The sequence below is a fragment of the Corvus cornix genome, chromosome 6 (genome assembly GCF_000738735.6).
Source record: "Corvus cornix cornix isolate S_Up_H32 chromosome 6, ASM73873v5, whole genome shotgun sequence".
NCBI lineage: Eukaryota > Metazoa > Chordata > Aves > Passeriformes > Corvidae > Corvus > Corvus cornix.
The window spans coordinates 33163209-33190516 of NC_046336.1; positions in this window are offsets into that span (position 1 = coordinate 33163209).

Sequence of the window (27308 nt, forward strand, 5' to 3'; positions counted from 1 at the left end):
TTGCCCCAGAGTCTCGCTATTTCTCCTGCTATGGAGAGTGGTGGATCTGGCAAGTCCTCAGCTCCTTCACTCAGCCACGTCTGCAGCCTCTCCCAAGGCTTCTTGGGACGGAGGTCTCAGAGTTCCAGCTGTTGAAGTAGTGGCGCCACTTTCCTCAGGAGCTGATGCTGACTGTGCCTTCTCACTTCAGGGTCCTGTATGCGTAGCACGGCACCACTTGCTGGGCACCCCTCTGGTCAGCGCTGCGGTGATGACTTGTCCCTGTTGTTGCAGGACATTCTGCAGCGTTGCAGTAAAAGCAGCTGTTTGAGATGACTGTTCCGCATGGCTAGCATGCACGAGCATCTCGTCTACTCCTGCTCCCTGGGGCAGCGTGAACCTTCTCCTGGATGGCTCTATCTTAGTTTACAGAATGTGTTCTGGAGAGGACCTCGGGGTCTGGGGCACATTGATCCCTACCTACAAAGCTTCTAAAATGTTTAGTCTCTCAGCTTGACAAACAAGTCCAAGAATGTTGGCAAAAAGCACTAAGAATACAGAAGATGTAAAAAAGGTATAACAGGGGTATAAAAAAAAAGGCAAAAAAATCTTCATGGCATCATCACCCATGCCCACTTCTGCATTCATTTTGATTTCAAGCCCCACCATTATTACCATGGCGTTAATCAATTTTATTCTGTTGTTCAATAAAAAAAAGAGTTCACTGCAGCCAATTGGTGCAATTGGCTCGAAAAAGTTAGTATGCCCTCCACAAGGGATGAATATTATCCCAATCCCTTGCAATTAGAAAAAGGAATATTTTTAATTTGCGGTGACCGACCTTGGGCCGGCATTCCCTCTCACCTTGTGGGAGATCCGTGCACCCTAGGGGGGTTGTCCCTTGCTTCGCCCAACATGACCCAACTTTCTAATTCGGATAAACAAAAATTCCACAAAAGGGGTGCGGAACAATTGGATGAACATTGTGATTCAACCATTTACCATTGGTCAAAATCTAAAAGAATTGCCATTTCTGTATTTTTGCCCTGGGTGGTGGCGGCAAAGGCTCTAAGTGAATTGGGACACTTAGAGTGTTGGGTAACTAAGCAACCGAACTTCACTTCCAATGCCCTTAGTGACTTCCTAGAAGAGGAGAGAATTACCAGGCAGGCCACCCCAAAAAACAGAGCGGCCATCAACTTCCTGCTACTAGCGCATGGGCATGGGTGTGAGGACTTTGAGGGGATGTGTTGTTTTAATTTATCATCGAAAAGCCAAAGCATCCATGCCTTGCTCGCCAAAATGAAGAAGATGGTTGAGGAAATCAAGCTAGAGACAGAATGATGGCTTAGGGAAACCTTCAACCATTCCGTCTTCCAAGCCCAAGAGAACATCGACTACTTGGCAAAGAACACAGGAGGATGGCTGCAGCATCTCTTCCAAAACTCAAGACTTTCGGGGTGGTGGGCCTCAATCTTAGAGAGATATTTTATTAATTGTGTTTGTTATTATTTTAATTTGTTTAGCCTTTGTTGTTGTTAAAAAGATCCTAATGACTACCATCAAAAATATAATAAACAAAAACGGGGGAGATGTTGCGGTGGCCCAGACCACTTCTGGGCTGTGGCAGTCAAGTGGCAATCAAGTTGAGACAATCCCATGGGTGGATTTCCCTGCCCAGGACAGTGGAGTCGAGGGCAGGTCAATGAGTGGCACTGAAGTATAAGCTGCATCCCCCTGGGTGACACCAGGACCCAAGCCGCCTCCTCCTTTTCTAGAAGGTTCTATGTTATTCAGTTGACAATTGGCTCCCAGTTGTAACTCCCACCTCCCTGTTTCCCATATTGGTTATAGTTACGTTGTGTCCTCCCCCTTATCTGTATCCCATTGGTCCCTTTCCTTTACTCCGCTCAAATTTGTCCCCCTATAAAGGATTATGCACAGCCTCTGTTGAGGCTCTTCTGGTCCCTGGACCCTCCTGCAATAAACCTGTTGGAACCCACACCAGAAGCCCCTCTCACCTTCTTTGCCTCCAGGTTGATGCGAGCCCATTCCATCGGCTACCTGGTGTCCCTCCTCTGAAGAGGAGCGGGCATGTGCGCACAGCCAGCGCATGAATACCCACTGAAGACGCTTCCATAAGGACGCCTATAGGAAGTGACGCTGCATCCCCTCCAACTGAGGGCATGCCCAGGCACAAATGAGTGTCAGCATCACTCTATTAATGATCCAGGGCAAGCCTGAATCAAATGTGATATGTTGTTATACACACTTGAAGCAAATCCAGAAGAGTCATGACTCTCTGCTTTCTACTTTGCCTTTATTGGTTTTCATTTTTCTAAAGTAGCCAAAAGTAAGGGTTTTCATTGCAGGAAATATCTTTTTCTTCTGACTTCTGCTATACCATGTATCCATCACTCCAAGGCACCTTTTTAATTGGAAAGCTCCTTATCAAATGATATCAAATCAAATGCTGATTTGGAGCCACCTGACCTGACCTGGAAGGAGCTGTGCTGTCTGGCTCGCAGGGGCAGCAGAGCTGGGGAGACGATTTATTCAGAGGTTTTTTGGTAGCTAGACAGGGAAAGATGCTGAAGGAACACAATAGATATTATGAAGCATAGTATGTCAGATGGCTAAAAGCCAATGCAAGTCTTCAAGATCTAACAGTATTAAATGAAATACTGCATATTGCCACTGTGCTAAAACAATACATAATGAAGTTATAAACAAAATTATTTGAACGACTCTTCAGTGCTTATATTAATAGTAACCTGCTTCCCTAGATGAGGAGGAAACAGACAGAGAAACAATGAGCCTCTGACCTGGTGGGAGCATTCTTAGTCATAATGACAATATCATAGAATTATACAATCAGTAAGGTTGGAAAACATCTTTAAGGTCATTGAGTCCAACCGTTAACCAGCAGTACCGTGTCCACCACTAAACTGCATTGCCACATGCCACTGGATCCACACGTTTTTTGAACACTTCCAGGGATGGTGACTCCACCACAGCTATCACCGTGGTATCCTATTTCAATGCTTTACAGTCCTTTCTTACAAAAATTTCTGAAGACGTTTTTCCTAATATCTAATTCAAACCTCCCCTGGAGGGGGTTATCATTGCAAGGCTGTGCACACAGCTCATTTCTTTACATGGAAAGTGACTCTTTGGGTCATCATTTCCAGGCAGATGTCTGATTGACTTGGAAGACAAGATCACAATGCTCCCAAAAATTTCTGGAATTACTTGTAATGCAAAGCAAGATTTTCCCAGGTATTCTGCATTTATCCTGTAGGCCTAGTCTGTTATTCTCTTAAATCTTGATACCCTTCTTTCTTCTTGTAATGTGCACTCTACTTTAAGATGTGTGAATGGCTTGTTAAGAAAAGATAAGTTTAGTGCTTTGCTATTTATGCCTTTTCAAGGACCTTTACTTTAGATTTGGAGATCACCCTGCCATTCAGATCACCTTATTCTTTTCCCCAGCTGCCTTTGTATTTCTTCTGCTGAACAGATGTTGACACTGTCACTGAACATCCTCTTCTGTTCTGACCATTAAGCTCTCCATTAAAGTATAAGGACTTGGTCTCTCTTGAGTAATTAGTCCCGTAAGCTGCTGTGGATAAACATATCTCAGTGTCAATTCTTACCTGTATTTTTAGTGTTGAGTATAAAGCAGTAGAGGCTGATGACATTTTAAGTGGTTTAATTTCTTAGTGGGAGGAGTCTTGACTGTGTAAATATTTTATAGGAGCTAAATACTGAACAGGGCTGGGCAGCTACAGCGCAGTACCGACATGAATAGAAGTAGTAGTTTAATTCTCTAAAAAAATTAAATTAAGCATGAATAAATAAATGCTTAATTAATAAAATTAAGCATTGAAGTGGTGTTACTGAAAATACTTCACACCTTAAACATTAAATGTTTGTATCTAGACAAGACTGATAGTACGTGGCAGCCCTCATTCGAAGCTTCAGTTATTCTCTCTTCCTGGCGTGTTGTATTTTATGTATTTTATGCTCTCACTGAACATGGTTGATCGTCACAGGGAGTAGGAGAAAGTTTTAATTCAACAAACCTATCTACTAAAAGGACCTCAAGAGGAAAATCTATCAAAAAAGGCTTTGAAATAATACAGCACCAAAATGTGTTCATGCTGCTGCACAAAAATTTTGATTTTGTGTTTGCAGGGCGTGCTCCAGAATTGATCCGATCATCCTGGTCCGTGCTTCAACCCTGTCAGCTGCCATAGCAATATGGACTTCAGGGCCATAAGGGAAGTTCTCAGCACTGTGTGTCTCTGAGCACTGTGCCTCTGGGGACTAGTGCTGACAGTGCAGGACCTGGGCACGCTGCTCTGCTCCTGTAATCATGGAACGCTCATCACCAACATGAATACTCTGCTGCACTTTCAGGGCACATGTGTATGGAATTGACTTGCACAATGGAAGGGGAAATAGCATGAGATATTGGGCTATTCCCCTCCTAAATACTGAAGCTTTTTAATTTTCTTCTGGTTTCAGCTGGACTGAAATATCACAAACAGTGAAATTCAGGTAAAATATTCTGGGGAGAGATAAGATAGAATTGGGTTGCGGGCTGTTGGACCTGCCTGCAGAGGCACATGGAGGCACAAAGAAGCACGTGGCAGCACAAAGGAGCACATGGAGGCACAGAGAAGCTTGTCTCCGCCAGACCCTGGGGGGAAGAGGTGTCACACGGCAGACCTCTATGGGTCCTCCTCTGCCAGGAGCTGACGGACGGGTGAACAGCGCGTGATCACCCCATAGAAGGACATTTAGAAAGTGTATGGCTGATGTGGCAACATGGGATAGGTTATGTAGTGAGAATTACCATGTAAGGAAATACTGTGCCTTGGAAAAGTGTATAAAACCAGCTAATTTCTTTGAATAAATGATTCAGATTCCCTGCCAGTCTGGGTCTGTGCCTCAATCACTGACAAATATATTAACTGAAATTCACAAGTACAACTCAGCTTTAGCAGCTTGCTGTTTGATTCTTACTGAAGAAGCAAGTTCCCCCACGCTAACTCTGCTCAGACTCGTAATGTAATTGTAATAATTTGAAGAGCTGCCAGTTAGTACACCTGGGTATTTCACTAAATAGTCACAGCCATGGATTTGTTTATCAGTTAAAAAATAGTATTTGTCATAAATTACAAGGTTTCTAGGTTAAGCTAAACTACAAGATTTCTCATGTATGTTGAGTAAAATATTGTTCAGAGAATGTAAAGGCATTTTAGTGAAGGTGTTCTGAGAGAGAAAAATGATGGCAGGAATACAACATACACTGCAAATAGATCATCTCTGGTGCACATACTGCTTTTATGGGAAGCACAAGGCCAGGCTTACTGGTAGGTTCCAGATGCTTTCTCATGTTTTGGGGATTCAGAAGTGCAGTAAATCCAATTTCATCACGCAACTGAGCAAGATTTACAATGGCTTTGTGTCACTAGAGTGGAGCAAACCCGCCAGACCTTAGGCGTGAGTGTAGCATGTATATGCCAAAGAGAGAAAGGGCACAGATCCATAGTATTCCGCAAATCCTTTACTCAATTCACACATATCCAAGGCTGCAAACATGCTTGTGGTTGCATACTCCCATGGATGGGTAAGTCTGTGACAGCACATGTTAAATGCATGGTTCCATGTTTGTCCCAGCATGCCTATTTTGTGGATGTTTTCTACTTTGAGTATTTTACCAGGCTACTGAGGCAACTGCAGCTGTTTTTTAAAACAATGAAAAATTGCAGGTTTTTTATGACAGTGCTCTAACGCACTGTATGCAAAGAGTGTGTGAGGTAATCTCATCACTCCTTTTGTCCCTGTTAGTCACAACAAAGTGTTTTTCTCTCCTGCTTCCTCTATATGCACTTTCACTTTATTTTCAAAACTATAGCTCTCCATGTGGGGAGTCTAATTTTTTTCTTGTAATGTAACTCAAATTTTATGGATATGGATACCCTATCAAACTGGCTATGGATACCCTATCAAACTGGCTAAGAACTATTAGGCAGTATCACAGACTATAATAGTAGTAAATCTTTAACTCCACTTGTAATATGCAGAAAACTAAACCCCAAAAGCTTTTTAAATGTTTGAGGTAAAAGAAGAAGTGATGTTACTGACAGTTTTATAATGTTTACATAAATGTTTCCATACTCATGGCAGAATAAAACCAGTGAGTTATTAAGTGGAGCATATTAAGACTGTTTATTAAATGAAATGTGCTGAAACTGTTGTAGCTGAGGACAAGGAATCTAAGATTATAGGTGTCCAATTAATAATTTGTTGTGTTTTTTTAACAGGTCCCTTATGGCCAAACCTTTGAGGCTGGTGTACTTACACGTTACTGCTAGGCATTCAGAGAAGACTTGAAATTCTCTTTAACTTTAAAGAAAGTATATTAAATTACCCACTAGTGTAACTAGTTTTTTTTAACATGAGATTAGATAAAATAATAAAATTAAGGTTTAATACCCAACCCTCCCCCAATCCATGGTGTGGTTGCAGGTCAGTCACTGCTTCCAGATGTGGATTCAGTCACCTTTGTTGGCTTTTGGAATCACAGCAAATTCTGCTCCCTGAGCAGCTTTGCTTCCTGCACTCACACAGTCCTGCCTCACTTGCTCCTTGCTCTCCATGCTCCTCCTTAGAATTTTTCTCCATTCGTGCTGAGAACTTCTGTGCAAAAAAAGGGTCACTTAATTAGAAAGGCATTTCCCCACTCTGCTCTAAGATAAAGATCAGTTCAAAAGGCTCTTTTCAGTTGGCTTGAGATGTTGATCCTGGCCAAGCAGTATCCCAGTCTTACAGCCTGAAAATACATGCCATTAGAGGTTAACACCTAGAACATGAAGAAATTAAAAAATCCCACCCCTAAATGTGTTTGTGTTTCCTACTGGCAATCTGCATCATGGGAGATACTTTGCGTTTCCCAATTCAGCTCACTATTATTCCCTGCACACAGGTGATAAAGGCATTGGCCTTTATGATCACCTCTTTTCCTCTTGATGGGTTATCCCCACTTTATAACCACTCTCAACTTTTTGAGTCTTCAAGGGTCTTGGCAGGTTTAATCTCTTACCTGTGTCCCTTTAAGTAGAGGAGAGCTGCATCTTATCAGAGTAGAAGTAGTTTCTGCTCCATATAGATTTAAACACTTATTTTCTCTAGCAAGACTGGTTGCAAAACAACTTTCTGCTCCAGTAACATTTAAAGGTCTATCTTCCCCCTTTGCTGGCTTCCGGGTCTGCGATCTGCACTGAACTTTACATTTGCTTTCAATGTGTATGTTAAAACTTTAGATGAAGCCATCTAGCCCATTTAATTGGACATAAATACTGTTGTCCCTTGAATGAGACTAGCTATGTTCTTGCTTACAATGGCTGTCTACCACAGCTGGTTTGGGATGCTGGGTTCTCAGTCTTTTCTTCCATACCATAGTATCTGGAAAGTTGCTCAGGTGCATCATCAATGTAGCACTAAGAAGATGAACTGTAACAATTCACCTCTGCGTAGAGATGCTGTTTCTTCAATTCTTTCAGAACTTGGTGACCTGTCTGGAAATAGGTAAAGAAAAACCCCACCTATAAGTCATTTGCCATGAGACATATGGCCATGCCAAGATTTGGTGCTCTCTTTTGTTCAGTGTCCCATAACGTAGCACAGAAGCTGCAGGCCAAGTTTATTAGTAATGTACTGATATGTAAAGAAGAGAAACTGTAATGTGCTCAGTTACAACAGCTGCAAATCAGGTAGTGCTTTGGTGTCCTGGTTACTAGTCAGGCTATCTGTATTTAATTTGGTACACTTCAAACTATCCAGTTTCATTTTCCAGCAAGTGCACAGAGGTAATGTTATGATGCAAATTGTTTCTAATTTTGCGTCTAACTCAGCTGAAATAGATGAGTTAATCTCTTTTAAACTCTTAGCAACCACGCTGAACTCTTCTTCTGGATTGAAACCAGCACACGTGAAAATCCTTAGTTTTTTTGTTCTTTATATGAGGTGCTGTCGCAGTTTCGAAGACAGACAATCGACAAGACACACTGGGTTCATGCACAACAGCCAACTTTTATTGAATCCTCCTTTACTTAAAGAGATCTGAAGGTCCACATGGTCGATCCCTATTGGCTGAAGCAGTTGCCACCCGGCCAACCAGCCAATAGCTGCTTGTGTCCCCAATGGCCTGGGCCTGCTCTCCAACCGTCTATACTGGTCAGATTACATAACCTACCGGTCAAAGTACTTATATAATTTCAGTTATATCTTAATTATTTCAGTTATAAAACAGGGAGTTATAAAATGAGAGTAATTATTATTGTGAGGCCTTCAGGCCAGCTGCTGACCACCACAATAAAGTGCCATTCTACTAAATTGTGTTGTGAAAGGTGTGCAAAAAGCACATGATTGTTGTTGGAGTCCAGATCTAAAATTATTTTTTAAAATTGCTTTCTGTCAGAGAATGATTTATTATTTAATTTTCACTACAGCAGTTAAGGTAGTAGAAAAGATTCTTCTGAATGTTGTTTTTCATCTGACATAACTTCATTACAGGTTCAAGCTTTGCCAAATCTCTTCGCACCTTTTTCCTGCTCTGGAGCTCTCCAGAGATCTCTAACCTGTGCCATTGCAACCTCCTGCTTTCAGTGATTTTATACAGTTTTGAAAGTCTAAAAACCTCCTCTAGGAAGAAAGTGTCAGCTTAAACTACATTTAATTTGGCTTGCAAGTGTTGCATGATGGTTGGCGATGAAAGAGATGGGGCAGATTGCTTGGATGCAATAAGCCAATTTTATTGATACAGAGCTGAGTATTTATACCTTTTCAGCAGTTACTAAAAATAAATTCTCATATAAGCAGCAATAATAACCATATCTATGTTTCTTAATAACATTACAAAACTAGAAGCTAGCACTAACTATCACAGGTACATACCAAGCATGCCTTTCTTCTATGCTGACTGTTTCATTATAGGCTGTACTGCCTGCCATGGTTTGCAGCCCAGCAGCGTTAGCGCATCTACTTCTGACATGAGTTTAGCAGTGCCCTCACTTCTGCTTTCTAGCTGTATCTCCACATGCAAGAGAGAGTAAACTGGAACAAAAAAATCCTATAATGCTGCTGCCTTTCATCCTGGGTAGTCCAAAAGTAAATCCAGAACCTCATGAAGCATTTGGCAGGAAGGTAATCATTAGATACTGCCAAATGTCTGCAGTCACATCACTGTGATCCTACTGAATTTTGGCTGAAGGTTCAATGCTGTTTGGTTCATGGTATGATGTGTGTCATGTCCTCTCTCCTCCTAGGCTCCCATGCTATGGAGGATTACAACTCACCACAGCAATAAGCCAGTGCTCAATGTTTGTGTGCTGTGGTGTGTCCTTCCACCCTAGAAAAGCCCAGATGGAAATCTGTCCATGGTGGATTTCTCCATGGCAAGTTTGTTCTTCCATGTTTTATTTTACCAGGTCTTTTTAGCTGAATGTGCACCTTCACCCTTACGGGTAAAACCCACCTTACTTTCTTTTAAGATGTGAGAAACTAAGCCCACTCCTCTTTTTGGGGTTTTACAAATTTAGTAAGAGACAATAGGGGACAAAGGTCATTTAAAGCAAACAGACAGTGCTGGGTGCTTAGCTCATAGCCAGAGGCACCCCCACGTACAGAAATTCCCCAGCTATATGCTTTCACATCATGCATACTAATAAACTACAATGCATATGCATATATTTTTTTGAGACCTGATTTACAAGTTTTTTTGAAGGGATTAACATGTCCCTCCCCCGACCCGCCTTTTAGAGCATGTGTATTATGATTGTGGGGGTCTTTGAGGGTCTTGTCTGATGAAGGCTTGAGTTCTTCCTTGTTGTGAACTTTTCAACTTTGTCTTTGGAGCATGCGCAGTTATGGTGTTCCTAGGTCTTTCTGGGTCCAACCAGTTTGAATTCCTTTCTCATTAGCACATCCTGCTGCTTCTCTTATCTAGCTATACTTGTCTATTTTTGAGATTATCCACCTGGAGAGTTCCCATTTATTTAAGCATTAAACGATTAGTTAACCATATACTAGCTATTACAATGTATAGAAGGTTATGATTCAGATTTTACAGGTATGGAAAGTTATGAATCAGGTTATATAGGTATCTTATAACTCAAGCTATATAAGCATCTTGTAACTTTGACCCCAGTTATAATGTTAACTAGTAAATATCTGCATAGTGAAGTTATTCTTAACATGCCACACATTTAACATTTCCTACATTTCACTACCCGTGAAAGCCAATGCTATAATAGCTGTTTATCACAAGGGAAAAACTTTTGAATTCTGACTTGCCCATTGAGGACTTTGGCAGTATTCTGACCAAGACTGACCCATTGTCACCCACGATCCTTTGCTTGATTTGAGCTGCTTTTTGCTTGACTTGTAAGCTTTTGGGGAAGAAAGCTCTCTTTTTGTTCAGTTTTTGCGTGGGGGTATCACAATTAGATTCCTCAGTGGTAAAATAATGCAAACATAATAATAATGCTAATTAATGGCACGCTAAGGAAAGTTCATTGTATGTACTTGTCCCATTCCACTATATAAAGGGAGTCGGGGAAGATTATTTTTGATAGATTTTTCAGATGAAAATAAAGCGCAAATGCGGCAATATTCTATCTGAGAACCATTTATTGATAGAAAAGGGTAAGTGAGCCTACCGAAGTGGGCTAGAAAAGAGAGCAGAGAGGGAAAAGAGAGATAAACAGAAAGAAGTAGACGATAGGGACAGCGTTAACACAGGAACCTCGGGCGCGTGCTGCGAACTGTGGGCTGGGCGCGATTTCCGAGCAGCACCAGGCTGTGTGTCCCTTCCGTCAGAGGAGAACAGGCTGCTGTGGCTATGGGCGTGCTTCTGGAGCAGCTGCAGGTTCTCAGAGTTGGGGCATGGTGGCTGCGGGCGTCAGCGGCTGCAAGTCAGGTGCCGCGGGCAACGCGGGGATAACGGCGGTGGTCACGGCTGGGTACAAGTGGCAGCGACAGGCTGGTCGCTACGGGCTGGTGCTATAGCAGGTCGGTGAAGCAGCAGCACAGGAAACACAGTGGCGGTGCTCACGGCTGGGCACAAGCGGCAGTGGCTGCGGCCGGCAAACACAGCAGGGGCGGATGGCTGCGGTGGTGCCCGCCCTAATGGGGAGGCAGTGGAACACCAAGTCCTCGTGGTGAAAGCTGGTCCACAGGAACGGCGAAGCAGGGCGAAGCAGGCACAGGCAGGGAAGCAGGACCACAGGGAGGAAAAGAGCGAAGGGGAGAGGGGGGCTCGGCCTCCCTCCCTCCAAAAAGACCCAAAAGCGAATGGCTCCCATTGTGCTGCAGTTAATTGTTTTCATGTTTTGAGGCTCCTCCCCTAGCCCAATTTTGCAGACATTCTTCCTGGGCATCTGGGCATTTCGCTCACAGCCTGATGGCGGGAGCTTTCTCTGCCCTGATTGGCTGCCAGGTGAAGCTTCCCCAGGACAGGGCTGCCAGCACACGTACAGCTCTTACAGGAATAACACAGGTTGAGGCATAAATAAAAATCAGATTGGTCCCTCCCAGTACTCTAAATGTTTTCTAGGGATTAAAAAAAGGGCTTCCCCTTCTGCAACTGTGAATTTCTAACAAAAGTTAAGTATCACCCTACCTCTGCCCTAATCTTAGAATCACAGAACCAATTAGACTGGAAAAGACCTCTAAGATCATCAAGGCCAACCATCAGCCCACCTTGGCACTGCCAAGGCCACCACTAAACCATTTCCTCAAGTGTCACGCCCACGTCTAGGAATGGTGACTCCATCACTGCCCTGGGCAGCGTGTTCCAGTGCCATACAACCCTTGCCATGAAAAGATTTTCCTTAATACGCAACCTAAACATCCCCTGACACAACTTGAGGCTATTTCCTCTATGTCCTGTTGCTTGTTGCCTGGCCCCACCTGGTTCCAACCTTCTGTCAGGCAGTTTTAGGGAAGGAAATGCTCCCCCCTGAGCCTCCTTTTCCTTTCTCAGCATAAAGAAATATTGTGAAAAACCAAGAAAACACAGGACATTGTGAAAAAAAATGTGGTCTACTGTAGTGCTTTTTCCAGACGTTTGTAGCATGAAAAAAAAGAATGGTGATGAGGTGCAATTAAAATATTTTTGGTAAGTATCAAGGGTTGAAAGGAAAGCAGCTTATGAAAAATGGTATTAAGTTCCAGACTATATTAAATGTTTTTCAAGGATATCCTCTGGAACTGGAAGATTTAAATGTGCAAACAGGAAAATAAGACTCTGTTGGGGTCCCTTCCCCCTGCCATGTGGTCCTGGGAGAGGGGCTCTGGGGGGCAGGCACGGGGTTTCCCTAGCCCCTGGTCAACCTCATTCCCCATTGGTTGTTTTGTGTTCCACTGCGCGGGCAAGGACCCTCGGGTCCCGTGATTGCCACAGTTTCCTCGGCATCCTCAGCCATGCGGCTGGAGAAATAAACATCTCGCTGAAACATCTATCAAGAATCGGTCCATATATATTCTTTCCACGGGCCTCGTCTGATACACGTTGCAGTATCTCCACTGTAACAAATGGTAGATAATGCAAGCAGAGCGACCCCTGATCCCTAAGGACAGCGACTGATTTGTGAGTAAACTCTGGATTTCTCTTCTTGTTTTCGTTTTGCTGTTCCATCTCTAAACTATGGAGGAACCGTGGAAAGACTCTTGGCTCTCAGAGCCACATATAGACATCTATCTTAAACTTGAAAAGATTCTTGAACAAGAGTATGAAAATTTTAGCTCAATTAAAGCTCAAAAAGAACTGAAACACTTCCTGTCATGGGTGGTTAAGAACTTTTTCTATGTTTCTTGGGATTTGATTCTTACCAAAGACTTTTGGAAGACTGTTTGGACGCAGTTAATTTCTGAGTCAAAATATGTGCCGATGGAAGAATATTTTCGTGAATATTATTTAATTACCGAGACTGTTGAACAATGTCAGTTGTGTCCTTGCGAAGTTAAAACTGCTTCAGGGACCATGCGACCCAGGCCACATGGACCGAGCGCTCTCCGAGGAGCAGCGAGGCAGTTCTCGCATGCGGGTGGAGGGACGCGAGCTGCAGTGTCGGCAGCAGAGCGAGGCGCGGCGCGGGCCCGCCCGGCCGTGCGCAGCGCGTGGTGGAGCAAGCCCCGTGAGAGGGGTGGCTCACGGGCAGCGGCTGGCGGCGGAGCAGAGCCGCGCCTAGCCAAAACGCGTGCTGGAGCAGGGCGCAGGGGGCTCGTCACTTGGAGGCCCGGCCGAGATGTGGGCATGGCCCCAGGCAGAAGTGGTATGGCCCGGCCCAGCCCGTGCCACCCCGAATGCGACCCTGGGAAGAGCACGCAGGCACGAGCAGCCCCGACGGCCCTGGCAGCCCTGGCAGTTCCAACATGGGAGCAAGCAAAAAAGAAGGTGAAACCAGGTACACAGCGAGACAGAAAACAGCAGCCACTCAGAAAAAGGAAAAAATCATCGTAGCTAAGATTTTAGGAATACTAAATTGGTGTCATGTTAAACAAAATTATGGTTTTATAACAAGATGTGGCAAACAAGAAGACATATTCGTTCATAGAATGCTATTAAAAAGAATAACCCTGAAAAATATATCCCAAGCTTAGGAAATGGAGAAATAGTAGAGTTTAAAATAATCCAAGGAAGGAAAGGGTTACAAGCAGCAGAGGTCACTGGACCTAATAGTGTTTCTGGCAGTATATATGCTAAAAATTGTAGCCATGTTAGACAATATCTCCATTAGAAGCTCCCCCTACAGTCTCCCTTTCCTAATCCCACCTTTCCCTTTTACCCTATATCCTATTACCCCCAGTGTATTCCCAATCCGTTTTTTTTTCACCCATGGTTTCCCTCACAAAACCATGCCTTTGCCAATTGTTTCCCCAAAAATCCCTTTCCAATGCCGAGCGGGGGATGAAGAGGGGGAAGGAAGAAATTAACTATTGTTGTTTAGAGTTCCAACAGGTACAAATGGAAGAAACCCTCTCCTGCCTCAGTTTCCCCACTAAGCATGCTCGGAGACTCCTGTCTCCCTTCTGTCAGGCTTAAGATGTTCCAGAGAATCTGTTTGGACATTTAAAGACTCAGGAGGGTGGCTTGTTTTGTTTTGAAACTGTTCTTGTTATGTTTATCCAGTTGTTTTCAATGCTAAGTTTTAAATCTCTTCTTGTTAAAAATAAATGGGTGAAATGTTGGGGTCCCTTCCCCCTGCCATGTGGTCCTGGGAGAGGGGCCCGGGGGGGGAGGCACGGGGTTTCCCTAGCCCCTGGTCAACCTCATTCCCCATTGGTTGTTTTGTGTTCCCCTGCGCGGGCAAGGACCCTCAGGTCCCATGATTGCCACAGTTGCCTTGGCATCCTCAGCCATGCGGCTGGAGAAATAAACATCTCTCTGAAATATCTATCAAGAATCGGTCCATATATATTCTTTCCATGGGCCTTGTTGTCTGATACACGTATTGCAGTATCTCCACTGTACCAGGGGTGTTGAGCCTGGAGAAGGCTGTGTGGGGTGCCTAAAGGGGCTCCAAAAGAGCTGGAGAGGGATCTGGGACAAGGAATGGAGGGACAGGACACAGGGAATGGCTTCCCACTCCCAGAGGGCAGGAAGGGATGGGATATTGGGAAGGAATTCTGCCTTGTGAGGGTGGTGAGGCCCTGGCACAGGTTGCCCAGAGGAGCTGTGCCTGTCCAATCCCTTGAAGTGTCCAAGGCCAGGTTGGACCGGGCTTGGAGCAACCTGGTCTAGTGGAAGCAGTCCCTGCTCATGACAGGGGGTGGAACAAGGTGGTCTTTAAGGACCCTTCCAACCCAAACCATTCCATGATTCTATAATACAAACTAGATGTACTAGTTTGAAAACAAACTAGTGGGAGACACCAAGTCAGAATAACAATTTAATAGGGAAATAAAAGGAGGGAGGAAGAAAAAAACCAAAAGTGGATAATACTGGGTTAAACTGACAGAGTTAGGATACAACCTGGCACCCTGTTAGTCAGGGTGGTGGTGGCAGTCTGGTAGAATGGTGGCTGCAGTCCTCCCGAAGTGGCGATTCTGTAGAAAAAGGGTCTGCTCCTCCTCAGAAGGTCCAGTGGTGGCTATGTAGCTCCTGTCCTCTGGAAATCCAGTGGGAAGCGTTGTCTCTGGTGTTCAGTCTCAGATTATATCCACGATGGGATGCTTGGTTCCTCCCTCTGGGTGGAGCATCTCACAATGGGATAATGAGTCATGAGGCCAAGTGTTGATTAGGCTGATTAACAGAAGATAGTCCAGAGGGAGTTATCTCTGAGTCATGCGGCAGGACAATGATGGGCCATTAACAGAAAGATAGTCTGGGGGGAGGAGGCAAGGAAACACTGCCCCACCTGATTTCAACGGCTCATGAGGATGGTAATAGAATACACTGCAACCCAGGACACTAGATTATTCCCTTTTCTCCCTTGAGCCAGTCTAGTTATATCCATCCTACTTTCAAACAATTTGTATGGACTTTGAACACAGCACTACTGTGAAGATACCGGACTATCATGGAAAATATTTCCTTGCAGAAATATTCCTCATGAGTTTTGTAGGAAGTTGCACAGCCATGCATCCTTCCTGGCATCACAGCACCTTTCCCATCTGTACAAGCACCATCCTGTCTCCAGCCTGGGTGCTGGCCCATTTTGCAGGTTGTAAGCAGGTAACAGAACCTCCTGGTCTCCAGGATGCAAGTTCACTGTTTGATGGTTTGTTGTGGGCAAAGCAAAAGTGAGTTTCCACCATGACACTCAGCATTAATAACCCAAAAATAAACTGTAATATTGAGAGCGGGAACAGCTTGTCATGGGAATACATTTCTTCTCCCTGGTAGGAACACACAGAGTATGGAAGGACATGCCAAGTCTTCAAGATCTGCAGTAGGAAGTTGAGTCTGTCTCCAAGCAGACAGTGCCAACTTGCCAAACATACCAAATTCACAGAGAACAACCCCTCTGTAAGCCGCTGCTGTGGTTTAGGAACAGCACTCCCCAGTTTAGTGCTCCCACAGAGACTCCCCTAACCACACTGCTGCTCACCCTGGGCATGAGGTGGATGGTGTGGAATAAGGGGTGGATAATGTCCAGCAGCTGGAGAACACAAGCTGTGCATATTGCACCACTGCAGCCAGACACAGACACACTACACAGCCTCGCCCCACTGGCTCTACAGCATCCCACTCACCTAGAATCAGAAGCAAGTGGAACCATCCTCCCTTACAACCATCAAGGCTAATTCTCCTACACTGAGTTACATTTGTGGGTAGGCCTTGCTGGCATTTGATGTTTTGGAACACAGCAGTGTGGTCTGGCCTGCCTCAGCACCGCGCTTTTTCTGGGATTGCCCCATAGAAAGCAAGAACTGCTGTTTTTTATTTCTTATTGCTTTTAAAGCTCCTAATTTTGCACCACCATGTGGGTACTGTATATGTTGCAGAATCTCCTTACACAGAATCCCTGCTCTCAGGGCTTATAATTTTAATATATGATTGATATGCACAACCCTTTTTCTAATGAGCAGTGATAAATAATACCAATTACATACTTAATATGAGCATACTTGCCCTTCATTTATAGTTGCTGTTTTCCACTCATAACAGGAGAGGTTTTTGTCTCACCTATATATTTACTAATCATTTTCCCTCCCATGTTAACATTTCCACTGCTATTTGACATTTCATTCTCAAGATTTTCTCTTCCAATTATTTTTTATTAGCTGTGATTTTGTGTCTTTTATTAGAGGTGCAGAGGGCCATCTGCCAGAAATTCAACCCCTGCTGCAGAAGCCTTTTGTCAACATCTTCACCTAGACATCCAAGCACTTTGGATTGGTTAAGGTCATTATTTTTATTCAAACTGAAAACCACTAGCATTTCCTCATTATTTGCTCTCAAATACTCTTTAGCTATTTCCACATTTTGCTCAGTTGCTCACAGTCCCCCCTGACTTGCAGCGTTAATGGTTACACAGTTGTTTCCTCTAATTGAGCAGTGACCTGTTAGCTTCCCAGACTATTTCTACTCTTCACTACTTCAGGCTAATTTGCAGTCCCTTTTGCAGCTGGTGAAGCTGCATTGGTTGTATTATGGAGAGCAGCAGGCTCTTTTTCTGAGACTGCATACCAGCTCCTTTAACTCCAACCCAGTTCTTTTCCCCTTTCTAGCACTCTATCTTTGATGTTAGCAGGGTGCTAAATCTCAGTTCTTTGGCCATTCAGATGACTGCAGCTGGGCACTGTCACTTCCCTACTCAGTAAATGCTTATCGTTCCTCAATAACTCCTTGCTACTCAGCAAAGCAATCATTTTGCAGCTGCTGTTTTCATTTCAACATCTGTTTCTTTCATCTTGCCAGTTCTTGGGTTAAAGAGGAAAGTTTTGTCTTAGTTTCCTTTCCACTTTTTCATTTGTGTTGGAAAAAGCTTAGGTCTCTTCAAAAAGATATTTTCAAAACACCTTATCAAAGCAGCTCTTTGATACTCTGCCTAGTTTGAATTTTCCAAAGTCACTCTTTCTATCAAGTACTTTGGGCAGGATTATGATAGATGTATACCATTAAGGTCACTGGAAGCTAAAAAAGAAATGGAAGAAATAGTTTTGGTCCTTCTCTTCTGATGACTGTCCCTGAACTGTTCCTGAACAATCTGCACTGCGCTGTCCTGCTCTGCACAGCCTGAGCAGCTCATGAACATGACTTTGTTACCATAGAGGGTTTCAGGCCAACAGCAATAAAATCCAGACCCTCCACTAGCAAAATGCTAATCCCTGGAATTATTGCTTTTCTATTTAGTGTCCCAAGCCCTACACTTCTCTGGATTCACTCCAGACCTGCTTCTTGAGGCTCCCCAAACAGCAGATGCTTTTGGCTTCCCACTGCCTCGACAAAAGGGGCAGGCAGAGAGATTGGCTGCTATAATTGCCTTAAACAACCCTGTGCCAACTTGAAACCAGGACAGTGCTGGAGAAGGGCAAAACAGTCAAGTTATGTGCAGGGCTGCCACAACCCTGAATCAGAACAGTACAGGTCAAAAAAGGAGGTTCCACTAATCTGCAATTTCCAGGCCAGAGCTTTGTATTTCAAAGAGCAATTGGAGACTTGGCTCACTCTGATTTGGAACAAAAGCCACGTGTTTCCTAGTTCCCTCACAGAGGAAATCACTATCTCATCAGCAGCTTGCACCAGAGCCAAAAGCCCCAGGAGCCAGAGCTGTGGCTCAGCACAGGCTCTGAACATGAGGAGCTGGGACATGTTGGGATGAGATCCAGTTGAGCCAGTGGGAAAGCAATTCCTCCAGCAGCCCAGCTGGCTCCTGGGGGAGCACCAGCACAGCAAACATCTCCTGTCCATCAGCATTCCTATTTCCCAGCAGCATTCACAGCTTCTCCTCTCCCCTCCACCTGGAAAGATGGTTCTAAACTCAGGAGAGATTTGTTGCTCAGAAAAGTGTCTGCTAGCTCCCAACACTCTCATGGTATTGTCACTAAGGCCAGACTTCACTTTCTTACTTAATTCTCCTCCAATCCTACCCTTAAATACACTGCAATCTTTCTCAGTCATGTTCCTGCAGACTACCTTCCTAAATTCAAATTAGTGTCATTTAGCATTTCTTGATTCCATTCACATCATTCCTCAGGAATTTTCTGTGACAGCAGTATTTGAGCTGTACATTAGAATTGGATTAATGCTTTAGAGACAGAGCAGTTCCTCTTAGGTTCCTATGCACTACTGCCATAGGATTTGACTGATTGAGTTAAAAAAAAAAAGAGATTGAAATTAATTTTATTTTCATAATTTTGTACTAAACAACTGAGAATAACCTCCAGGAAACGAACATAATGGTTTTCTTTTTTATGTTTTCAAGAGTTTTAAGCATTAGTAATGGGATGCCTTAATAAAAAAGAGATAAGTGTCATATTCTTACAAATAAAAATTAACAAGCAACTATTAAAACCACTTTTGAATCTAGTGACAAAACCTCATCATTATAAATAAAAGAATAACAGGGAGTTACACTATGATTCAGCAATGCACACAGGTCATCCAGCCTGAAGCCAGGGATCTTTACAAGCCCCCTTCACTATGACTGAAATGAAGTATAAACCTATATACTGCTGATTAAGGTCATACACTCATATGTCCTACCAGTCAGGCTTGTGTTACTCTCTGCAGACATGCAGTGGTTGTCTAGATGGATTACCAAGACTTCTGAAAATTCATAGCCACCCAAGGCAATAATATTCCATTTTGTTCAGTTCTTCACTGGTGATTGCAGGCAGTTACGGTTCCTAACATCACACACTTGCTTTAATATAAAGTTTGATTACAGAGTTATGTTTCTCCAACACTGAGATTTGTTTAAAATGTTTCCTCATTCTGCTAACAAACATAAACCATCTAATAGTCATTTTAACATTGATTTTAATTTCTTCTTTTTATATGGGTATTTTATTAAAATTCAAATATTGTCCTTTCATTTACACCTTTTACAAGGCATTTTTCTCTTAACTGATGCTTAGCACTGTAAGATCCCTGAAAGTTTAAGGATTTGTGTTTAGAAGGCATTTCATTATTTAGTGGGTATTTAAAATTTTAATGCCGAACTTTCAATTTTGCAAGTAATTTAAGACCACATTATCTCCAATTTTTATTCTTTTAAATACAGTAGAAAGTTTTTCTCACATTCTTCCACTCTGGTTTGCACATCACACCATTCAGTGAAATGTGCCAGTGGATAGAAACATGCAGGTAAGGGTTTTTTCCTCCCTGAATCTTCCCCTTTAAATAGTATTTCTTGATTCATTTATAAAAGAACCACAAGTTTGGAAGAGGTTTTTCCGTTCCAAATATATTGTGCAGGCAAATAAGTAAATTGCAATAGCACAACTATTTGCTTGGTTTGGTTTTTTCAATAAAGCATTGGTTGCTTTGCCACTTACAGTAAGTTCTTTTTGAGGCTGGATGTTTGCTTTGCATCACTTACCTTGGCTCTCTCATACCTAAAATGATCCTTGCTGAACAGCCATAGGTCTTTGGTGTTACAAGTATCAAGCCAAAAATTCAGATCAAAAGGACAAGAGTTTCCAAAAATATGAAAGTTATAAAATGAAGAGTAAGGTCCGAGCTGACTCATACCTAATGTCTAATAGGCTAAAGCCTTTTATTAAAATATTCCTAAATTTGTACACTCTTCTAAATTCACCCACAATGAATCTCTGAACATCCCCAAAAACCTGTTGATTTTGCAGCTTTGAAGTATATGAATCTAGAGTCTTGTTACAGTGGGGATACTGCAACACATGTATCAGACAACGAGGCCCGAGGAAAAGTAATATATATGGACCGATTCTTGATAGATGTTTCAGAGATGTTTATTTCTCCAGCCGCATGGCCGGGGCTCTGCCGAGGAACTGCTCAATCACGGGACCTGAGGGTCCTTGCCCGCGCAGGGGAGCACAAAACAACCAATGGGGAATGCGGTCGACCAGGGGGCAGGGAAACCCCGTGCCTCCCCCCTCGGGCCCCTCTCCCAGGACCACATGGCAGGGGGGAAGGGACCCCAACATTTCACCCATTTATTTTTAACAAGAAGAGATTTAAAACTTAGCATTGAAAACAACTGGATAAACATAACAAGAACAGTTTCAAAACAAAACAAGCCACCCTCCTGAGTCTTTAAATGTCCAAACAGATTCTCTGGAACATCTTAAGCCTGACAGAAGGGAGACAGGAGTCTCCGAGCATGCTTAGTGGGGAAACTGAGGCAGGAGAGGGTTTCTTCCATTTGTACCTGTTGGAACTCTAAACAACACTAGTTAATTTCTTCCTTCTCCCTTTTCATCCCCCACTCGGCATTGGAAAGGGATTTTTGGGGAAACAATTGGCAAAGGCATGGTTTTGTGAGGGAAACCATGGGTGAAAAAACGGATTGGGAATACACTGGGGGTAATAGGATATAGGGTAAAAGGGAAAGGTGGGATTAGGAAAGGGAGACTGTAGGGGGAGCTTCTAATGGAGATATTGTCTAACATGGCTACAATTTTTAGCATATATACTGCCAGAAACACTATTAGGTCCAGTGACCTCTGCTGCTTGTAACCCTTTCCTTCCTTGGATTATTTTAAACTCTACTATTTCTCCATTTCCTAAGCTTGGGATATATTTTTCAGGGTTATTCTTTTTAATAGCATTCTATGAACGAATATGTCTTCTTGTTTGCCACATCTTGTTATAAAACCATAATTTTGTTTAACATGACACCAATTTAGTATTCCTAAAATCTTAGCTACGATGATTTTTTCCTTTTTCTGAGTGGCTGCTGTTTTCTGTCTCGCTGTGTACCTGGTTTCACCTTCTTTTTTGCTTGCTCCCATGTTGGAACTGCCAGGGCTGCCAGGGCCGTCGGGGCTGCTCGTGCCTGCGTGCTCTTCCCAGGGTCGCATTCGGGGTGGCACGGGCCGGGCCGGGCCATACCACTTCTGCCTGGGGCCATGCCCACATCTCGGCCGGGCCTCCAAGTGACGAGCCCCCTGCGCCCTGCTCCAGCACGCGTTTTGGCTAGGCACGGCTCTGCTCCGCCGCCAGCCGCTGCCCGTGAGCCACCCCTCTCACGGGGCTTGCTCCACCACGCGCTGCGCACGGCCGGGCGGGCCCGCGCCGCGCCTCGCTCTGCTGCCGACACTGCAGCTCGCGTCCCTCCACCCGCATGCGAGAACTGCCTCGCTGCTCCTCGGAGAGCGCTCGGTCCATGTGGCCTGGGTCGCATGGTCCCTGAAGCAGTTTTAACTTCGCAAGGACACAACTGACATTGTTCAACAGTCTCGGTAATTAAATAATATTCACGAAAATATTCTTCCATCGGCACATATTTTGACTCAGAAATTAACTGCGTCCAAACAGTCTTCCAAAAGTCTTTGGTAAGAATCAAATCCCAAGAAACATAGAAAAAGTTCTTAACCACCCATGACAGGAAGTGTTTCAGTTCTTTTTGAGCTTTAATTGAGCTAAAATTTTCATACTCTTGTTCAAGAATCTTTTCAAGTTTAAGATAGATGTCTATATGTGGCTCTGAGAGCCAAGAGTCTTTCCACGGTTCCTCCATAGTTTAGAGATGGAACAGCAAAACGAAAACAAGAAGAGAAATCCAGAGTTTACTCACAAATCAGTCGCTGTCCTTAGGGATCAGGGGTCGCTCTGCTTGCATTATCTACCATTTGTTACAGTGGAGATACTGCAACGTGTATCAGACGAGGCCCGTGGAAAGAATATATATGGACCGATTCTTGATAGATGTTTCAGCGAGATGTTTATTTCTCCAGCCGCATGGCTGAGGATGCCGAGGAAACTGTGGCAATCACGGGACCCGAGGGTCCTTGCCCGCGCAGTGGAACACAAAACAACCAATGGGGAATGAGGTTGACCAGGGGCTAGGGAAACCCCGTGCCTGCCCCCCAGAGCCCCTCTCCCAGGACCACATGGCAGGGGGAAGGAACCCCAATACACCCCCATCTCTCTTAGCCTGTTTTCATAGGATTTCCCCCACCTGATAGCATTGCCCTCAGCTTCAAGGGCAAAGATTGGAAATGTAATGCTAAAATAGGGGCTCACTAAGCAGGAATGTTATGTGTACTGCTTCTTTTTTTTGTCTGTCATTGCTGTAGTGGTGCACTATGGTCACAGTTTGCCAGCTCTCTCTTTGGGAGAGATGATTTGTGCTTGTGACACCATGATCCCGCAAATTATAAATGCTGGTAACTCACACTCATGAATCTTCTTTATTTTGGCAGGCATCTTCATACAACCAAAATGATATATTAATGAAACTGAAGGGATGAACAGAGCTTGTTCAGAAATCTGTAGCCCAGGAACAGATAAATTGAGTAAATTGTCTGTGCACATTTAAGTGGGGAAAATGTTAGAAAAAGGAAAACATTGCAAAATAGAGAAAATAGCCCCAGAGCAAGAGCTGGTCCTGATGATTATTTTCTTTCCTCAGGGAAAATTTTATGATTCCCAATATATGTGCTATCCTGAACACATGTGATTAGACCCTTTCAAGGGCACTGGCTTAAATAAAATGCAACAACAGAAAAGTGCCACTTTTGACAGGGTTAATTTGCAATAAATTCGCAATTTGTCTTTTGCATATAAAAGACTCAGACATAAAAGCCTGCATGAAATGACTGCTTTTTTGTGTAGAATTTGAAGACTGGTATCTGTTGCTCAAATGGTAAACTACAAGGTCTTAACCTGAGCCATGGAGTTCTAGGCTTAAATTCCCCATGAAAAATCTTGCATTACTTAGTATGTTTCCAAGAAGGCAACTGACAAAAATTAAGTAAAAAGGAAAAGAAAGGATTAGATAAAAATAATTCTCCATGGGGTTTGGGAGAAGAGTCTTTTACAGGTGATACACAGAGTAAAGATGTGGGGAGTCAATCCTTCACAGTGTAGTAATTACAGTGGTATTGGCCTTTGCTATGTATTCAACAGTAATTTTTGGTATTGAAAAAGCAGTGCTGCAGGAACGCAGAGTGCCGAGAATATTTCTCTGCCTGTTTTTAAGGGTTCTTACCCCCCTGAACAACAATCTTTTAGCCTCCAACCTTGGAAAAAATACCAACTATCAGACAAGAACTAGAAAATACAGTGGTGTGAATTAGGTGATAGACTACTATGTAAGATTGTCACAGGGTGAAAAATTTAGAGGTTTTGGGCTTCTCTTTGTAGTAAATAAGTAAGAGTAAAAAATATCAAAATGGAGGATTGTTGTTGTTCTCTAAACCTTCTTCTTCTTCTACTACTCCATGTTCTGCAGTAAAAGTAGTTTGGAATGATTGGATAGAGAATTCCGCAGTTCCTGGCCGTATTACTGAATAATTGATAGGAAAGTAAAAATAATATACGTTTTTAGTAACTATTGGTTAAAATATCTTTAAAAGGATCTGTAAATCTTGATAGAGAGACTCCACTCCTGCTTTTCTGTGCTCTATGCTGTACCTGGGTCACGCTAGTGGCTCTGTTCCTATGATAAGACTTAATAAACAACTATCTGGAAGCATTGAAAATCAAGGAAAAGTCTCAGTTTATCTTTGAAACACCTTACAAGGACTTTTAGAAAATTTTCTCCCGTCAGGAGGGACTTGATTTATGGCATGGTTCAGTGTCAAGTGCAAACACATGAAACCGTCAAATAATCTGGATTCACTTTTACGATTAGAGGAAATATGGTTTAATTTCTCTACTAAAGTTTACCTAAGTGAGAATATAATAATATGTAATTTACATAGCATAGAACAAACATTATTTTTCTCCCTTTAGAAATGTACGATGTGAAGAACACGGTTCAGTTGTCTAAAATAGGCACCCTGGTCTCTGGGAGCGGTCCTGCCTGTCCCTTGGAGAGCACAGGGCTCTGGGGAGGTTCCTGTAGGTCCCACCAGCAGTTCTCCCATCCTCTCTGCCAGGTTGTGCCCATTGCTCTGTTAGCACAGCGTGCATGAAATGGGTAAATGTTCCATCAGAAGGATTTTAAGGGATGATGAGAAAAATCACAATCGGTGATGTTTTGAAATGAACCGACTTCAAGTACTGTTTTTTAAAATGATAAATGTGGGGCCTTGGGATGGAGGTAGAAGTTCCAGCTGATATAATTTTGAAGTATTTCAGCATATAAATAGGATGGGTATGAACCACTGTACAAGATTTGAAATAATATTTTGCATTTGATTATTCACTGGATTATATACAGTTCAGTGGTCTGGGGTCAGCTGGTTTTTATTTGGCATTCAGGATGCAAAACATGGGTGGGTTTTGCAGTCAAACCTGGATTTCAGCCTTGTAGTGGAGATCTCTTCTTTGCCCAGAAATATATCCATGCTAAATTGTTTACTTCTATATGAGTGCAAAATATTAAATATTAAAAAGGTAAATATTTATTTTCTCTGGGTATATTTAGAAACATTCATTATACAGATGAAAAATAGACATCCATTAAACTGGAGCTGTTTGGGATTCGGAGTATCTAAACCCATGTATTTTAATGTTCACTGATCATTTCTTTGCTTTACAGAGTAAATAAAAAAAGAACTTTCTTTGCTCTTTTTCAAACATTAATAAAAGAAGAAATCTTCATTTCAGCATGTTTGCTTGAACAAAAAGACAATATTAGGTCTTGGAATAATATATTTGCAGCAGTAAGGTGAAAAATTAACTTACTGTATGTTATTGCACAAAGCCAAGGAGAGCCAAGGCCAGTAAAAACCATCACTCAGTTTGGTTTACATCAGGTGCATTTTTTTTTTTTTTTGTATATATGTAGATACAAAAATTTTGCTAGCAAGGATTTTCTTGCTATTTTCTAAGTCTGTGAGAGACTTTTCTCTCTCACAGAAGAGGTAGCAGAGTTATGTAAACAACCAAACACCTGCAACTTTGGAAAGTCTTGTTTATAGTCTAGTAGGAAAATATTTTGACAATAGATGTTTTAGGATTTTAGCCAATCACCCCCAAGGGGTGGCTGATCCTTTGTCCAATTAGACTATGAAGAAAAAAGTCTATAAAAGAGTTTGTAAAATAATTAAAATCATCAATCTTGCTGCACAATTCCTGCCTGATGGATCTTCTCTCCTCCTCCCCCCTACAGCTGCGGGACACGGTGATATACCTTAGGCCTGCGGTAATATTTGGTGCACCCGATGTGATCTGCACTCTCTGATGTGTCCTGCTGCTGCAAGTCAAGCCGAATTTCTCTAGAGGTACACTGTTCCCCTTCCCCCCCGGGACCGGGAGGTCCGATGGGACTGAGAAAATGGTGAACAGCAGCTCACAAACTGACGCTGTGGTAATGGTCTGGAATGGTGTGTTTAGCATAATGCACACCTCCATTCCTGAGAACTCAGTTTGGGAATTATTGGATTGGGCTACCTTAAAAGGGGTTTGCATGGATAGAGATACTGCCCTGGACTTTGGAGTATGGCAAGAACTTGGCTGTGCTGTCCGACATGACCCGGCTTCAGGGGAAAGTGATGGTGGATCCGGAAAAACCCCCCTGGCTCCACAGGCAGAGCCTGCGCCAGCGCACCCTACAGAGCCGCAGGACTCCGCGGCCCCCAGGGACCTCATGCCGGGAGAGGCGGGGGTATTGGGGCAGCGGGACGGCGCGCAGTATGCCTTGCTACTCGCCTCAGCGGCAGCCACGGCTTATCCAGGGCCGCTAATGGTTTAGCTAATTGGACCATGGCAGCTCCTAGCCCGTTTGTGTATGCGCCAGCAGAGCCAAAACCGCCTGGATATCGCCTCTTGGCCAGCGTACTTCCAGCATGACTGCACCGAGACTGCCTGGGTGTGGTCTGCTGCTCTCCTTGATGCTGGACTGTTCTGCACCGCTGCAGAACCAAGCCATCGACCTTTTAGTACAGCATCTGCCTTTGCTGACAGAGTTACCGAACATATCATGGAAGCTGGAGGAACTGCTCAGCTTGCAAAAGCAGCTGCTGCAGAGGCCAGAGGCACCCTGCCTTGCGGGGTGCGCCGGGCCCACGCCACCCGCACCGCCCACGCTGCCTGAGGGAGAAGCGGCGTTGAACCAGGAAGCGGTGCGGCTGGCGGCAAACCCGGAAGTAGCACTGCCGCAGGAAAACCTGGAAGCAGCAGCTGCAGAGCGGTGGCCAGGGGCGGTGGTGCCGAACGCGGCCAGGGAGCGAGAAACAGCAGCAGTTTCGGCAGCGGCGCCGAGCTCTGGCACGACCGCTGCACAGGAGCCAGCAGCACTGGCAAACCCGGAACCTGCGGTGGCAGCGCCGAACGCTAGCATGGTGGAAGAGATGAGCGTGGTGCCGAGTGCGGCGCCGGTCGCGGCTGCGGCGTGGGGGACAGCGGCAGTGCAGGGTGGTGGCATGGTGCAAGAGATGGGCACAGCGCTGGGCGCGGCTGCAGCCCCGGAGATGGCTGCAGCAGCTCCAGTACCAGTTCGGTTGGGACCGGCCGAGATGGCATCCTGTAAAGAGGCTGCTGTTCAAACTGCAGCGCAGCCAGCTGTAGTCTGTGCTGTCTGTTCTGCCCCTAGCCAACCTAGCCAAAGTGCCCCTCTCCATCCACCTCTGTTTGCTCCCAGCACCTCAGGGTTGCCTTTGCCTGATAATTCCTCGTCGGGAAGTCAGGCAGATGAGGTTCTGGCCCTGGGGCGTAAAGCTGCTGTAGCCGGGTGGCGAAGGAAAAGGCTGCTCCAGTCTCGCCCCTGGATCTTTCA